Source organism: Megalops cyprinoides, chromosome 1 (genome assembly GCF_013368585.1).
Source record: "Megalops cyprinoides isolate fMegCyp1 chromosome 1, fMegCyp1.pri, whole genome shotgun sequence".
NCBI lineage: Eukaryota > Metazoa > Chordata > Actinopteri > Elopiformes > Megalopidae > Megalops > Megalops cyprinoides.
The window spans coordinates 27,968,742-27,988,099 of record NC_050583.1 but is presented as its reverse complement, the minus strand read 5'-3'; positions in this window follow the sequence as shown (position 1 = coordinate 27,988,099).

Here is a 19,358-nt window from a genome sequence, read left to right as displayed (position 1 = left end):
TGGCATTGGTTAACAAGCTGTAAAGTTCCTATCCATAACAATGAGATTTTATGCTCTTGCATCTACAACTGTGATTCTGAACTTTAATGGGCTTCTGACCACAATGTAAGACCAAACCCCAGATAGAGATGCTTTGAGATCCTATGTTTATTCAACAAATTATTTGACTTCAGTACAACATGATTTGTTTACTGTTTACTGGGGTAATATTGCAGTCCCCATAAAAGTAAATAATTTCACTTTGTAAATAGATAGTATTTGTAAATAGAGATTTGGGAGAGGAGTTTATAAACAATCCCTAGAATAGATTAATATCTTAATGAGTGTAACAAGGCCAATCAGAGAATGTAGGCCCTTGCCCTTTGATTAAACCTTTTATTTTCAGGTTTTGGTTCCAGTGCCAAAGAGGACCAAAATATGGACCTACTCTTTGCTGTGTGAGCATTTGAAATGAACCAGATGACTTATATCTGTGATGGCGGACAGGCAAACATACAGACTAAAGCTATACCCTCAGGGCGAAGATACAAATTACAACCCCATGTATTCTTTCTGTTCAACTCTTCCTGAAATCCCTCTGAGATTCTTCATCTCTGTCTCAATAAGATTCAATAAGATATAAAAAGGAGCAACAGCCTCCCCCTAATAGCAAAGTGTAGTACTGACAATGTGAGTAATGGAAATTTATGAGCATCTTGAGCTCTCTGTGTGGTGTGTGATACAGGCAATTGTCAGGTTTTTTGACAACCCCTGTCAGAATTGGACATCTCACGCAGTGCTCACAGAAGGTATGAAGGAGAACCTTCACACTTCCCCCAAAACTGTTTGTTCAATAGTCAATTTGTTAAATGTCAAAAAATTGCTGTCTTTCAATTCTCAACAATAACTGAGCTCATTGATCAAATTCATCTGTACAGGTTTAATTGCTAATTGTAAATTTCAATATGTGTAATTTAACTGTAGACAACCAGCCATTGGTTAACAAGCCACACCAGCCTAGTTAAAGGCATATTAAATACAAGTGCGTGGCTGGAGCACAGGAAGGTTACTTTTTTTTCCAGCTGACTGTGTACTCAGGCTGAGTCCTTTCATTTGCTGGTTTTTAAAAAGATTATTGTTTTTCTTTGAACATTTGCTCTTCCTGTTCATTTTTGCAAAAAGTGTCAGCCAGCTTCTCCACAGATGGTTCACATCGTACCTCTCCGAATGCTCTTTTTTTGATGGTACACAACATCCCTCAGCTCAATAATACCCTCCCATGAATTCTCACCTTGTCAGTTCTACGTCCTGCCACTATTGCGGTTTTCGGTGTCCCTCATTTCTCCTCCCTCCAATCACATTCCTCCCTTCACAAGGATATCTCCATTATGCTTTTTTTTGTACATTGCACAACACTGCACCTTATTCCCTTGCACATTTCTATTTTGCACAGTAGTGTCACTGTACTGAACAGTGCCACTATACTGAATCATTGTTTGTCATTGCATTGCAGTTATCTCTCTGCTTTAAGTGTCACTGCACTGCAGTTGATCTCTCCGCGTTAAGTTTTTACCACTCCTACCTCACTCATATACCTCATATCTTGCACTTTGTACATACCAGTTTTATATACCATACCATTATTTATGCTTGCTATTTATAGCTTTTTGCGCTTCTGGTTAGATGCTAACTGTATTTCATCGTCTTTGTACCTGTACGCTGCACAATGACAATAAAGTCTAATCTAATATCATGATGGTCTCTGCATCATGACAGTTGAAGTTATCCTGAAGTCTGAGTATTGAAACTATATCCTTAAACCTCCTCTTGCTCCTAGTTTGGCACTTGAATGAATGTGTAATGTTATGTAATGACTCTTCCTATTGGATTGTGATCCTTACAATTTAGTGTCATCTCTGCTGTCAGCCTAACCTTAGCCTAAGATAGAGATCACCAAAGCTGTTCCATGCCAAGCGTCTACACTGCAAAAAAGTATTTTACGAGATAATTCATGATGTCTTTTTCACGTTTTTTTGTTTTTCTTAAAAGAAAGGACAAGGTTGGTGAAATTACAGAAGAAAGCCTTATCTAAAAAATTGTCTCATAAAATAGCAGCAATAATCAAGAAATGCAATATTAATGACTTTTGCCTCCATTTGTGGTATATTCCTCCTCTGTAAATGGTCATAACCGTAATATATTACAAGGGAAAGATTCCTTTTTAGCTTAAAAACCAACACAGATTCATACGATCAACATGACCATGGACAAGCCTGAATAAATACATATGTACTTATAAGTAACTGTCAATATACAGTGTGATGTGGAACTGGACAGGAGAAGAACCAAGACCTACACACCCCACCTGGAAGAACATAAACTGGGCCAGCTTGTGTTTTGATTAAACAACATTCTATATCATTTTATACAATAATGTAATTTCTGCTCAGCTCATTCCTCTTCCTGCTCATCTGTACTGCTGTTCTCTCATCTGCTGAGTGTTTCTTATGTCCCCATATGCTCCCCCATTTCCAATTTTCTTCTTCCTATTGCAGCTTCAGAGCCATCAAAGTGTACACTGGCCCCTCATCTTCTCAGGCAGCACTTGAACCCTCAGTGTAGAATTGCATCAGTGATATCTTTCCTTTCAGCGTGACACTTTTTGAGTTGTTCCTGAACCCACTTGACACGTTTCAAAGGCGCTCAGCACACAGAAGTATTATTCCTACCGAGGATGTGCTTACTTTGTTCAATTTCAGATGATCTTATGACCTCTTAGCGAGGCTACAACTAATTTTCTGTAAGGACTGTGTGGAAGCAGGGTGGCCTTAGCTCAGAATTATGAAATTTAATTTGAGATGGTGTGACCGCCAGCTGCTCCTTTGATGCTGAGACAATTTTCTAACATGTCATAAATTTTACATCCCAGTTTTTCTGTTGTTGTGAATGTAGAGGTTGACATTCTTTATCTACTATGGCAACAATATTTACCGTTCCTTGTACTTTTGTTGATTACTGTATATTTTAATAGCAGTTTAAACCATTGTTACACATGATTTAATCACAATCTACATTAGTGTCAATGATGTTAATCTGTCCACAAAATTCTTTTACAAAAACATTCATGTTACATCCTTCTAAGCCTTATATGTTTTTTCTGTTTGTTATATGATGTATTGTTGTTATAATGTATAAGCAGCAATATGCTCTTTCACAGTGTTTGTTTGGACCCTCTACTGTGAAAGTGTCAGGTTGACACCAAAAGTTTAAATGATAAGGGGATAAGGGTTTAAAGGCAGAAATGTCACATATCACCCCCAAAATGTATTTTATGAAATTGTTTTCTATGAAATTGAAACTGGAAAAGTTGCTACCTCCTTAGAATGCACAAATAAACTATATATGTATTGCCTGCTCTGAACTAGTCTGAAAACAAGCCTTTTGCAGTTCTTCTGTCTCTGTTGTAGTAAGTATGAGATGTGAGTAAATACCTAGTGTCATCTCCTGGTATATTACAGAAGTGCAATTTCTCACAGTAAACTGTGTTCTGAAAATGGACCACTAGAGGTCACCCCAGTGTTCAGTAAGCCCCTTACTCTCTTACACAGATTGCATTTGATTTCTGGACTTTACTAAAGAAATTGCTGAATGCAGTGTTGGTGCACAGCAGTTGTTTTATTAAAAGGTATTTACTAATGTTGCTACACTGAATACTGAAATTTAGTGACATGCTGATTAAATCAAAACATCCACCATGATCAAATTCTGTATACATAATACCATATTAATTGTGTGTGGTTTTATTAAGCTTGACAAACTAAAATGCTACAGTGAAATATTCTATTCTAATGCCAGGGCTGCAATGAAATTTTTGATGCTGCTTCATATCAGAATTGCAGTTTTGCAGAATTGTGTTGTATTCGCAACTGTTTTGCCTTGTAAAGCAGGCAGAATCAGCAACCAATGTTCAAATAAATTATTAGCTGAATGTGGTTGTCTTGACTCACCCTGAATTGTTTTGGTTTGACACGACCCTACTGCATGTGTGAAGAAAAATCTCTTAGTCTCAGAAGTCATTCAGTAGCTGCGCCTGCCTACACCGCTTCCTCACACCCCCTGTGGATCACCCCCCACCCCACCCCACCCCTGTGGGCGAACCTGTGGCGTGCCTGCCACAGGAGGAATGGCAGATGTTGAAACCTTGCCACCTGCTCTGTGTGACAGGAACAGATCCTCTGCGGGGTCTCTTGTCATTTTCTTCGCGGTCTTTCATCTCGCTTTGAGGCCTTTTCTTCCCCTCCTCCAGATTTAATCACAGCTGCTCCGTGTGAGAGCGCCACGGTGGAGTTAGGGGCCGCGGCGCAGCCCGGGTGATTTGCGAGGTCGACGGCGCAAGAGTCACAAAAGGCCCGGCTCTCCGTGCGCCGCTGATTGAGCTGATCGCAAGCGGCCTGGGGGTTGGGGGCGGGGGGGGGGGGACGGGGTTAGTTTCCATCGGGAGAGTGATGACAGCTCTGCGCTGACACTCCGCAGATAGTCACCACATTCCGCCCATTTTTTTCCCCTCTTTCTTTGAAAAGTGTGCATCGGTCAGAGGTTTATGATGAATAATACAGGGAAGAGTTTTACAAACGCTCCTGAGTGTCAGCGCCGAGGAGACACCGATAATTGGTTTCACCAACAAGCTTGCCTTGCGTCACTGATGGATTGAACAGTGCCACTTGTCAAACCTCAGAAGGAATGTGATGCAAAGAATAGCTCCATATCTACCTTTTGCATTTTTGCAATATTGGATCACTCATCGATGGCTGCTTTGTGAGGACAATCTATTAATGTACAAACTAAACACAAAGAGTGCCAACAAATCTTCAATTACTGTTGTCATCTCTTCTTCACTCTTATCTATAAACTTTAGAGTGAGTGCATAATTATTTTCTTTACATAACTAGTCTTATGAAACTGGTAATTAGCTTCCTGCTGATTGTGATCATGTGCGATCATACTGAACCCGCATTTCTAGTGTTCTACAATTACATTATTAAATCTGGCCCTCTGTGTACAAAATGTTCTCTCCCTGGTTTCCTTGTGAAGCACATCTAATATTATATGATTAGCTTTAATACTTCTAATGATCTTCTTCTGCTTTGCATTTTACCCTGCTTTGTAGCGGTGTCATTAGATCTGTCTTCTTTACATAATTTTGTACACAGTAGAAATGATTTAGGCAATCAGCTGAAGCGCAAGCGTTCCTCTGACAAGTCCACAGGGAACAAAAGGTCTGCATTTTATAATGTACTTCATAGAAAAATTAAAAAAAAAAGCTTTTACAGTGTCAGAGTTCAAGTTATTGCAAAATAGTATTAAATTTGATTTAAATAAATTTAATTCAGTCAAAAGAATGGAAGCCATTTCAATGAAAGCAGCATTGCACATACTGACATCTCTAAGCCAGGACTGACTGTGCTGCTGTTCTGAGTTTTGTCTTCACAGGCTTTTAAAATGGATCCAATCATATTTTGCAAAAATAATATATCTTCTGGTACTGCTTCTACACATTGAAGAAAGTTGCCTTTTTGTTTGTTTTTTTTTCCTGTTTATATAACCATCTCCACAGCCAACAGAAAACATGTACATTAAAAATAAATCATACTTTATGAATTTTAAATATCAAAATGAATAATTTCATCGCTACAGCACTGTACTGGCACTTCGTTTCAAATTTATAATAACTGAAATTCAGTCTTAAAGGTCACCATAATAAAACATCAAGTTAAATTATATACTGCTGCTCTCAAATGGGCTCTCAAATGTCTGTGTTGTAATGAACAGCACACCACTCTCCATTGCATTCCAAAAATGTGACAACGCAATGAGACTCCAGCCATAAAGGACGACATTTAATTTCTGACTTTGTGTTTATTGCAGTCCGTAGCATTTGATCTAATACCTTCATTACCCTCTTTATAACCGTAAGCCAGTGGCCATCAATAATGTGAAGGGATCTGTTAATCAATTATTTTTAACTAACCATCACAACTGTGTGAACATGTGCATTCATTTAGACATTAAGACAGGCATTATTGTGTGAGGTGGGGACATATCTTCCAGCATGTTTGACAGGTGAGTGTAATTGGTATTTGCTGAAGTCATTGTTCTGAAATATAATATACACCTGTGGTGTTTTGGGAAAGGTTTGTCACCTCTGAGTTAAATCATTACATCTTGCTTATATTGATGCCTGAAATACATTTCAAGATTTAAACTGTATTTTAATCCCACTGAGCAACACACCTGGCTGTGCACACACAAGCAGGAGAGAAATGCTAATCATTTGCTGATCAGATCCCTCAAAGCAGTAGCTGAAGTCACCCCACTTTCAGCATGTAATTGTAATATTGTAAATTACACACAGACACAGACACAGACACACACACACACACACACACACACACGCACACACACACACACACACACACACACACACACACACACACACATGCACTAAACACACACACACACACACACATCTGCTATGTACTACATAAGAGTTAAGAATGGTAAGTAAACAAAAATTTAAGGTGCAGAATCAGCAGCATTTGCGTTTATCACGCAGAGAGCCAGAACACATTTGGAAGAGAGACTTTTGGGAAGTGAAGTTCAGAGGTTGTTCCAAAAATACATGCTCCACAACCTAAAGCTCTGGACTTTACCTTTGAAGAACAATTCTGTGAAACATTTTGTCATGCTGTGCATGTCAAGCACTGCCCTGCTGCTCAAGTAAGGTAGACTGCATTTCAATGTTTTTTGAAGGGTCTGTCTGAAACACATTACTTTAGCATAAACAAATATAACACATACTATGGCAGAAATATGAGTATGACACTCCTTGCAGATGGGTAATCTCAATTTATATCCAAGTGCATATTAATGGCTAGTTCTTGGTTTAACATAGACACGGTACATTTGAATTAAACATGCTGATGTAAGCTTACTTTTATTGGAGACATTGCTCTTGATATTGTTTTCAAGGTGAGGGAGTTAAACACTTCCATTGCACTGAGCAAAGTGGAAGATGAAAGACACATACACTATATACTATACACACACACACACACACACACACACACAACATTTTTAATCTGCATACATATTGAAATATGCCATATTTGCAGCTACCTGCTTGATCTTGTGAAGGAGGTTGAGCATTCAGTTGACATCATGCATATCCATACAAATGTGTTTGGCAAATTTCTAGCATCCATTTTGTTTGGAATGAATAGAATTTACCCATAGGTCTTTCCAGTAACATGCTGGTTCACTTAACTGCTTATCAAATACCACCCTTTCCTTTATTGAGGATTTCTCCAGGTACAGAAGGGATGCATAACTTCTCCAATCATTGCACTTCCACAGTCTGCTTCTGTTGGGGAGCTTCTGAAGTCATTAGGTGGAAAATTGCAATTCATATGACTCTTTGCTCTGCTGCAATCTCCTTGCTGCCTTTTCCCCCAAGCCATGTTTTACCAGTTTTGGCATAGGCATGTCTAACTTTAGTTAAAAATACTTAATTTCATAATGTGTTAATCCGTCGTACTATGACATCCTTTGAATACTTTTCAAGGCATGGTGTGGAGATCCTCCTTACAGTTTAATATTTAATATTTTAATATTCCTGTTATAGAACGGGGAAGGGGAAGGGATAAAATTAAGTAATGCATGAGAAAATAAATGTGTGTGATGATTAAAATGTAAATTGAAATAAATTACTTGCCTGGCAAATTTAAACAGATAATTTGACCACCTACAGTAAACTCAATCAGCCACACAGCTGCTCTTGTTAGTGCAGAAACTGTCAGAATATTGGAGCAGATGTACTAACTAAAGTGCTGGCAGATTACTTTGTTAAATATTCATGCATTCCTCAAGTTGGTGGGAAATGCCTGGAGGACCTTAAATTTTCATTGTAATAATGAAATTAAGAATTGTAATAAATCTAATGAATCTAATGAATAAATCTCAATAGGCAGTGCATTTTTCATGCTCTCTTCCTCTCTTCAAAAAGACCTTTACATTTCTGTCCTTCAGAGTTTACAGGAATTAAGAATGCATCAATACTAATGGGTTGCTGTAAGGTATCAGACTGCAGCAATATTGCTGCCTACATTCTGATTTTGTATACTCTCTCTCTCTCTCCTTCTTTCTGCCTTCCATACTTAAAGTATTTTGTCTCTCAAGAATTAAAACAGCAGGGAAGATACAGGCATAGAGCTATCTGATGATGTTCAAGATCGCAGCATCATCACTGTGTTTGAAAAACACTTGCAAATCCTTTAATGAAGTTCTACTTCTGCAGGCAACTCCTTGAGCTTTAACACACAGAAGTTATGTGCCACACAGGGATATAAAGCACATTTTTCTTCCTATTACCGTTGTTTCCTCTTGGGACTCAGGGTTAGAAATAAGAACCTTAAAAAAAAAAAGTTACTTCTTTATAGCATGGTAAATACTGCTCGAACGTGACCTCACTGGGTTCCTCTGATTCACATTTAATAACTCCACTAGAGGACACTGTTGGGTAGGTGAATGTGTAGTCAGCGCACAATTCCTTTAGTGTATGTAATCGCATCAACGTATCAAGGCTACTCATATGTATGAAACATCTCTACATGTTACAATATAAACAATTGCAAAATTAGGTCTGCCATCACAATTTTCCACCATGTTACCTCACACAAACTAAAAAAGCACTATTCCAAAGCAATGTGACCAATTTTTTTTTTATGTAACTTGGTGCTTATGTTTTCACATGTTATCAACAGAACAGAGTGTGTTTATAGTATAGCTGCTACTACCAATAATAACTGAATGCAAACTATCACAATATATTTAAATTAGTGTTGTTCACTGTGACCCTGGAGACCACAGAGATTCTTGTACTCATGGATTTTTGGATGGTTGGTCCTGAGGGGTAAACAGACAGGCATATGTACTAGTCTTGTTGCTGGTATTTTGGCATTTGACAGTTTGATGTGACATAATTTAAATAAAAATGAAGCAAAAATATGAAGGAAGAACAAATTATGCCCTGGCATTACTGTAATTTTATTATTCATATTTGTGATCTAGGATTTCTAGAAGTTGTAATTTGAAGAAAAAAGAAACTGTCCGACAAGAAAACTTGTCTTGCTTGGTGTATACTATTAAATTGTAGCATATAAGACTCCCGCTACAGTATTCATATTGTCAGGCAGTGTTCAGTATTTGACATTTTAGATGAGAAAACACAGGACAAATGTGAAGCATGATTTTTTTTGTCACATTAAATCTTTATAATCTCTAAAAATGGGAGATTAACTGCTGACAGAATATTATGTTACATCCATATTTGTACATGTATATGCCTAGTGTAAAGCTGTCAGTTGATCAAAACAGTCCATTCATTTTTTCCAACTGAATAATTAATCAGTCGATTTATTGGATCTGTATTTTTAAGTTTCTCTAGCAGAGTGGTATTCTGTGACTGTGATGGTATGGTGTGCTGCACAATACACAAAAAGGACCTAATCAAGGTGACCTAAGATACCTGAATGTGCACACACCATTACAGTATTTAATTGGTCCATTAGACCTGATCAATGCTGATCAAGACATAAAGTTTTCAACTAAATATTTAGTTGATTCATCACTTACAATAACAAATTACTCACTACAGTTGCAGTCTAATGACCTACATCTGCTATATTTTCTATCTCAGGTTCTGCATCTGCATCATGTAATAAATAACTGTTCACAAATATTTTTTTTTTCTAGAGATCACAGCTCATGTGTCTGCTAGAGGACCTGAGCATCAGTGGACAGGAATATGGGCATATCTATGGTATGCTAATGTTAGTTGTGATTACACATCATTGTGGTTATCAATAAGTTAATTAAGGGCAGTCTTTTGTCAACCACAACTTTATCAAATACATGCTAAATTTTATGTGATTCATGAATTGTGTATAGTTTTAACCAACAGTGGTCATGGCACAGATGGACGTCCCCATGTCAGATGAAATGTGATAATGATAGCCATAACGATGTCACAAGCTATGTTGAGAAGTGAGCATCACCTGTAGTGAATGCGAACTCACTTTTTCACTTATTCCAGCATGAAATAACGGAGAAGAACACACATCAATCCAGCTGGGAGGACAATAGCGTCTGAATTTCTAACTGAACCTTGACACAAGAGACTGGAGCAACTCTTTTGTCACCCTTAAGGATAATCTATGTGTGTATAAAATTCAGTAATTTTGCCATTGCTCCTTGTCCTTTTGAAACCTCGAGCAGACAGTTGCTCTAAAATAATTTTAAATACAGACCAATGTATGCAGACTTTCAGCTGATTCTGACACTGATCCTCACTCCTTACGTGCAGTCCTAAAAGTCTTATGTTGAAGTTATAAATTAATGAAAATGAATAGCAAAGGTGAAGTTTAGCATTCATTTCAAAGCTGATGCCTTGCAGATTCATGTTATCTTTTTTATATCAATGGCCTACTTATACTGTTATAAGTTATAATATCTGTTTGACAATCAGTCCATCCAGACAAGATTGAGCTTGTTGTGAGCTAGCTCCAAAAAGCCTCAAAACTTCATGTCACACCAGGAATTCATTCACTACAATTAACTGCAGTTAAGCTCAACTGGACACTCTTCCCATCATTTCAAAACATCAGCTGCCATCATACTGGACTGTAGATTAAGGGCAGCGTGCTGCTAGGTCCAATACAGTGCACAATTCAACAGATTGGGAATAAACATAATAAATTTGGTAAATCATTCAGTAGTGATAATGTTTCAGGTGCCAGTAATAGGCTGTATTAGCTGGTTTGGAAATTTGGTTTTAATTGCTGATATTATAGCCACAGATAGTAGATAACTCATGTCTACTGTCTGTTGCTGGTAATTGCTAACCCCTTATGCTTGAACCGAGTTGAAGTTCCATATTGAGCAAAGCATGAACAAATGAATAACCTAATAATAAGTGTGGCAGTATGAATTCCATATGGGAATCTGAATAAAGACAAAACAACAGTAAAGAATGAATAAATAAAGAGTTAATACCAGAAATAGTAATATCAAATGGTGCAAACATTATTTATGTCTGTTTTTGTCTTTTCAGCTGTGACTGCTTATTTAAAGCATTGACTAATTTGTGTTGCAGTTATTAATCTAATCATTCTTAAAGGAGAATTTCTTGGAGAGAAAAAAGCCTATAAAAGAAACAATAAGAAAAATCCATTCAGGCAAATAGCCATGCTAAATGACATGATACATATTTTAGACATTATCATATCATGCTGAAGTAAACTGTCTACTGTTATCATAATTCAAATCTCTGTATTATATCAAGGGTGTGATCTGAACATATGAACATGAACTAATTATATACACTTGATTGTTAATATATATATAACATACTGTTCAATATGTACTGCAGACAAATATAAACACACAACTTTTTAGGATGAGATCCTTCCACATGCATGCTATACTTGTAATGCACATGAATAAACAAACAAATTCATGGTACTGAACTAAATGGGTTTAAGTAAGCAAGCACAGATCTAATTAATATATCACTTCAAAATAGAAAACAAACCATATGGTGCAGCTTCCCATAATGTGCTGAGTTATATAAACTGAACTGTATGCCAGTGGTTTTGGACCAGCAAATTCCTACCCACAAAGGTTTAGTTGGCTAGGTATAGAACCTAATTTTTAAATGTAATTGAATGCTCTCAAAATAGCATGGCAAAATATGAAAAAGCAGATGCTATCCTAAAATGTACATAAGCCAGTGCATCATAGGAGAAAACTGCAGATTCATCATTTTGCAATACACTTTTTAGAAAAATTACAAAATAATTCTGCTGAAATGCATCAACGGCAGTTGCACAAATACAAACGCATGCATATTCTCTTGCTTTACAGGAAAATATCATGTTCACAAGTCACTGAGACAACAACACTGCACTATGTCACACAGCCCAGTGGCCCAGTGTTTGTACAATAGAGAACATGGATGGACACATTGAGCTGGGTATAGAGCAAAACAGAAAGGGACTGCAAATAACATACATCAAGAAATACATACATGAGAAAATCATTGTGGGTTTCTTCCTTTCCTCCCACTCAAGGTTGACAATTGCTTTTCCTGTGCAGGGCTTTTTGTAGATTATTGTCAGCTAAACTCACGTCAGAAATTTGCTTTCAATTTCTTTCTGTTCTTCAGTCCTTCAGTGTCTCCTCTCGGGTACTCCTCTGTGTCCATCAGTGCATTTTTACAAGGGTGTGGCACCGAGTATATGTATGAGATGGAGCACTCTCTTCCCTAATGCACAGCAAATCGCATTTGCTTAATTATACTCAAAATATGCAGTATACTGCTGTTCAATATACTAGCACACCACCAATGATTTTAGCAATATTCCAAAAAAAGAGCTGCTAAGTTAATGGAACAATCTAGCTAAAAAATCAATCATGAGCATTGCTATCAAGTGAGCTGAACAACATGAAAGTGCATAACTTACTGCTGCTATCACATCAGTTGGATGCTTGGGGCTTGTTTGTCTGACAGAATCGGGTTGCGTTGAGACATGATGGTTGACAGTGTGACTATATCCTCTGCAAAGTCCTCCTTCTTTGTTGTTCAAAACTAGATCTCCCCATTTCTCAGATGTGCTTCATGCAAAAAGGTTGAATTTGAGAGTGAAGTGACACCATGCTCCAGTTTCAACAACCCACAGTCATAATGCAGCTGATTGCATATATTGGTTGAGCATGGAGATTTTCACCTTGTTACTCAGTGACCATACAGCTAGCGTATGGACATCTGTTGTTTACAATAACTTATTATTTAAGTTTGCAGTAGCTTAACTGTATTTTATTCTAATCAAAATGCACATGGGTACCACATCAGTGGTTAAAGGTGGAGGCGAATCTGAAGGAATATGATGCCATTACCTGCTTGAGTGTCTGAAGCTGTCTGTGGGAAGAGAGTTACACATTCCATCAGACAGGGCCTAATTGTTATACGGGCCTATTATAACAGTATTTTTGTCCTTTTCTCAGACAAAGGATTAAGCTATAACTCAGGGGATTCTTGCTCAAGATATTCAAACAAATCAATGTATGGGGCAATTCCTTTTCCTTATGGTATCTTTAACAACCCGCTATGAGGCGAGTCTTTCACTTGTTGTTGTTGTTCTAATGGTCTCTTGACCACTGTGAGCCTTTGTTTATGTGGAGAGCTTTGTTAAGATGGGGTTTACACAGCCTGTAGCACTTTCGTTGTTTCTTGACACGTTGCAAATAATCTCATTCTGTTATGGCAGCCCCATCTATTGGCAGAGCCTGTTGGGATTGGGGAACCATGATGTGGGTTCCTTTTTTGAATTTATTCCTTTTTTTCAAAAAGTGCAGATAGAGGAGAGATGGGAGAAAACATATTGTAGAGTAGACACAAATATTTCTACGAAGAATAGCCTCAGGGCCTCAATGTCTGTGTGATCTGCAGCCTCAAGCCTTTCTCAGACTAACAGTGGTTTAAAGCACTCTATACCTGTACTCTTGGTAAAGCTTGTTGCCTTTAACAGGGCTGGAAATGCAAACAACAACATTGTTATCTCCATCTATCTGCATAGACATCTACTGCCTTATGTGCTATCAATCACAAACGTCTCACAAACACTCAAGACAAAATACCAATGAAAAGACATATATGTATATTTCATCTCCTCTTTGGTTGAACTGCATCATACACCATTGCTAGCCTTTCTGTGCATTGAGTTCTTGGCAAATGACTGCTTGTGGGAATATATCCATTTCTGTGATTTTTCTCTTTCTTCTTACTACACAAGTAATGGGTACTGTATATACTCCACTGCACTCTGACTTCATTTTTGCCAGATATACGTACAGTGTTTCTTGCAGGATTGAAATGAAAAGTACATATGAACATGTATGCATTCAATACACATTAGGAATCTTGTCACGAAACATGCAAGATGCAAATGTTTTCATTTATTATTTCTTCATGGTTGTGTCTGTCTAATCCCATGACATCTGTTGGCTGTTGGCATCATACTAATATCAGTACTTTTAGTGGCTCAACTGCTTTTCAAATGTGCATGTACTGACATATGAAGAAAATGTATTTATGAGTAACTGTGATTTGTTATATAATTTCATTTACTTTAACTTTTTGTTATAGATACAATTTAGTTTAAACAATGTGCATTGATTTACAGAGCACACAAAGCTTAGACCAATCACAAGTTGTCTCAGGCATATGATGATCTCTGTTAAAGTTAGCATCTGCATCTGACTGTTCTGTATTTTCAAGTGAAATACCTGGAGTAATATTAATACAGACAGGTATTGACACTAATCAGAATCAAAATGTATATATATCAGTGGGGGCTCATGAGCTTAAAATAGAAGAAATTTACCTTTGTGCAATTTGTCCTGAACTGGTTTTAAATACTTTCAGGGTCACCCATCTAAAGCTCAGTTGAGTTAACCTGTGTCTATGCTGAATAGAAGAATGTGTAAAGAGTCAAGAAATAAGAGTAGTACAGATACTGTGAAGGACTTTGCCCTTTAGAGTGCCACAGAGTGCATTTGCTAGAATGAAAGAAGCTCTCACACGAGGGCAGAAGGACTCAGATTTGTTTGATTAAAAAGGAAGGTGGCCCATACTACTTTTTACTTGAAAATATATTTGAAGGATCCTATCAAACATTCCACCAGCTCTCAGGTCACATAAACACTAAGAAGAAAAAAAAACTTCTACATTGTGCCCAAAATGCCATCCCAAATATTCACAACCACCCACACTCTCCTGGAAATTTTCCTTGTCCTTTGGCCACTTCTCGGCTCATAACACACAAGCAAAGAGATAGAATTGAATAAATTACTTCAATGATCTCTTTATTCCATCACCGCCTCTGGCTCCGCCCCAGCCTCGCAGTATCTGTATATGGAACTCCACTGCTCTTCCCCGGATGCCTTACCATGCATTCATCCCTGTAGTTCTTTTGTTTTACCAGTCATCCACCTCTCTGTCATCACACACTGACAATCACTCAATGTAAAATGATTGCCTACCAAATTTAACACAAGAGAACCTTAAGAGGGGACAACAAGCTGCATGCTGTTTCTGCATCGACTGCCTGCCTAACTCACCCACCCGTCTCTTATACTTACGTAGCACAACATCTGCTTTGCTCAGCCTGCATAAAGGTATGCATGATTAATGGGAGTAACTGCTGTACGCAGGGGTTTGTGTGTCCAGGAGCTACTCACCTTGATCACGCCAATCTCTCTCTTGCTTGCTCCCTAGTCTGTACTGCATAGTCTCAGCCTCATTACCTGACAGATACTCAAAGAGTCATAATATACATAAACTATGAAAACCCTCTCTGACAAATTGTTCTGCTGTCATTCTCTGTTACAATACATCAATTCATTTATTTTGTGTCATTCTAATTCATAATACATATTTCAAACATAAGATAACAAAAAGAAAAAAAAAACAGTGGCAAATTACATAAATGATTGAAGAGACATTGGGTAGAAGCCCTTGTGAATGGTGCTTGTTCAGTTTATTTTAAGTAATATGGCCCAAGATTTTTGGTGTAGCTTGGTTTCACTTTGATATTAGTTTTAATGGAATACCTTTTTCCACAGGTGCTCTTGCTGATTAATACAGAATATTTGCTTTGTATATATGAGTAACTTGCCATTTTGTAAGGTGGAGCTTTTATTGTAGAAACATGAAATACTGTACATGTGAGTTTTTTCTCAAACCACACTCATTTTACAATATGGCTGGGTTATCATAATGCATGTCCCATGCACCATCTACATCTGTAGACTTATTGGGAGATTTATTGGCTTTCAAACCACTTGTAGCCCAGAGTTAGTTTTGGCTTTTTTCAGATGTAAAGCGTGGCGACTGTCAGGATATCAGTCTGCAAGTCACACAACATAGAGCATATCATTGCGCTATCCAAAATAAAAAAAAAAAAAACTGCAGAATCTGCAATGATTCATATATCACACAGCTACCCTGCTGTAGACTTTTGCTGTAGACCATTTCCAGCCACATTTTCAGCACTTGTCATTGTATTCAACTGTATTCATTTGCTATCCAAATCCCATCAGCATAAATGCACCAATTCTTACATGATCATTACACATCATCGAGGCATGACACTCCGATATACTTGCTTGCAGCCGACAGCTATTTTACGCATTACAAGTCACACAGTGCACTACTGCAGAGTGGGTGCTCATTGAAGGACAGGTGCTGCTGACGACATCAGAACAAGTTGTAGGCACACAATGAATTGCAGGCTGCCTGAGAGTGGTAAGACGAGGAAACCCTGGCTGACCTACCTACCCATAGCTCTGGCAGGACACAGCCAATATGTTTCACCGCTGTGGAACGCCTTAACTGCTGAGTTACTTGGGAGCCCAGCAACAATTTGTTTAAAGAGTCCTATATAACGATGATGTAAAGCGCTAACAAGAACTACATAACACCTTTATAATAAATATATAAGCTTCTGCAAAGCTGTATGTCAGCCAAATAGAGTAAAATAGGGTGTGCTCTGTAAGGTTGTAAACAACAAAGAAAAAGACACAAAAAAATCCAAATTGGGGTTGATGAAAGAGGTGGTTGAACCCATGTCAGCCTGTCCATTTAAGTTCCATTGTCCATTTTCTCACACTGCATCATATAGTATCACACACAGTCTCTGCACCTCTGGCCACACAGATTTCTCACTAATGCTCTTTTTGAATAGCTGCCCAGAATATTAACAAAATGCAGACAAGAATCATTTCATGCTTTGAAACTTTTCAAAAGGTTTGGCAAGCCAAGCAGAAAAGCATGATTAGGGTAATTAGCTAGCTATATATTGTCAATATTCATTTTAAATGACACTCCACCACAGTGCAAATTGACATTTTGATGAGGTTCAGATACTCCCTTTCAGGGAACTGGATAAAAGATTCTACATGATGTGAAGTATTGATAATTGTTATACCTCTAACAATAAATCAGTATATATGGCTTCATATTGTCCCTTTGGCAAAGGTTACCACTTGGGCATACAGCCTCTCACATTATCACATGGCTAGATCCCAATAGGATTTTTTCACAATACTGAGTTTGTCAGCAGCAGAAATTCCTGAAAGAAGTTTGTGGTCAAATGGAATAAGAATCAGACCCATAATATATTATTCATGTCATAAAAGATAGTGTGCCTGGAAAAAATGTCAGTTTTAAGACCACACCTGAGTAGTCCTTTTTTATATGTAGTCAACAATTCAGCAGTTTAAAATTACTACTGAATATTGATGATATGGAAATGACAAAAAAAAAAAAAAAAAAATTCAATGCTGCAGTATGTCATATTTAAGACCTCATTGCCTGTAATGTATCAGCTCACTTATTCATACCGATATGAATTAAAATCAAGGAAAATAATATAATACTTCATCATACATGTGAAACTATGTGCCTGTAAGCAACTTCTGTCACTGCAATAAATGATAAATTAATGTGACAGAATACAACAGAAAAGAAAACAGAAAATAAATATATATTTTATTAAATTCAATTAAAATTAAGTCAAACTCCCTTTCACAGATTATTGCTTGAGAGACCCATTGTAAGCCTTATCTCAATAGTCAATATAACACAAACATAGGCACATAGGATGACATTTTTCACATTCAAATTGTATATTAATTACCTGTTTGAATGAATTAAGCTATGAGTGTAAAAGTGTTCTCCACCTTTGAATGGGATGGTTAATAAGTTTTTAATAAGCCACTTCTAATCATTTTTTCCAGTTAGTTAATATCAATAAGGTGGGTAGTTTGAAACACCACCAACATGTAATAGATTAGTCATAAATATACAATGTAACAATGGTATCTTATGTCACACAACATAATTAAAATATGTAAATTATTATTTGATGAATAGTTATGCAGGAACCCCCATATATGCACTGTTCCTAAGCCATGCCTGAGAATAACCAGTGCAAATCCACAAAAACTTCTTTTTACATTATTATTAAAGTCTAATTAGCTGGATAATGTATATGTAGCAACTGTTGAGCTACAAAAATGGCAGAGAAATTACCTTTATTTGATAATGAAACTTAAGATTGTTTTGTACAATTAACAAGCAAGACAATTGAGGTGCAGCCATTAGCAGTTCATTCCATGTTACATAATTATATCTATTGTGACAGGGTTACTTTTGTACACCTTACAATAATTCATTGCAGTTTTAATAAAAAATAAAGTTAAAACTGATCTCTAATCAGTTATACAATTAAACTTTCTCTGCCACCCATATGTCTAGCTAATATGTTGACACTAGTTATATCAATATGTCCACCTATGTTATATAATTATATAGCCAGAAACACAGAGAGAAAAATCTGAGTTTTGGCAGAATAAGAGATGGATTGTTGCAGACCCCCCCAAAAGCTCAGACTCATCACCCAAAATAAGGTTCCAAACAAGTATTTAAAAAGGCTGAAATCAATGCAGTGGCACTGCATAGAAATACTGTAACCAGGTAAACCCCTGCTTTGTTCGTATAAATTTGGCTGTTTTGACCCCTGGAAATGAGAAGGAATCCAACCCAAGGCTGACAGACATTTCTGTAATGAGAGAAGAAGGCATTTGCTTAGCAACTGATGTGATGGTTTGAAAGCCATTTGCTTGAAATATTTCATGCTTTTATTTTTTTTCATGTTGTGCTATAGTCTTCATGATGTGCCCTGTCGCATAATGGCATTTGTCAAATCTAACCTTTTTTGTTATTTACTTGAAACATGGGAAATACTCAATAACGTTTTATGGCTCCTTTTTATGAAGTGTGGCATTTCTGACATTTTTGTGTGACGTACATGAGCAACTGAATTAGAACTGGGACATGCTTGAATATTTATCAACTTAAGCTGTTGCCCAGGGAGCATTGTATTCAGCTCCCTCATTATTTCCAGCCCTACAGGTTAGGTCAAGATGGGCTTTTAGTACATTAAAATCATAAATGCAGGTAGGCATATTCTGAAAGGGTCAGCGTTGCTCCCACCAGGGACGAGCTTCACCTCAGCATCCAGAGGCTGAGCCAAAACACTCGCACTCTATTAAAGTGCAATACGTCATGCATTCACGAGTTTCATTCTGCTTCAACTGAAGGCCAGAGCACACCCAGGAAACTGAAGCAAATAATAGATCATATTACTGAACCCTTTCATGTGACACAAACAATGCCTGGTTGCTCATGGTCTCTTTTTGGC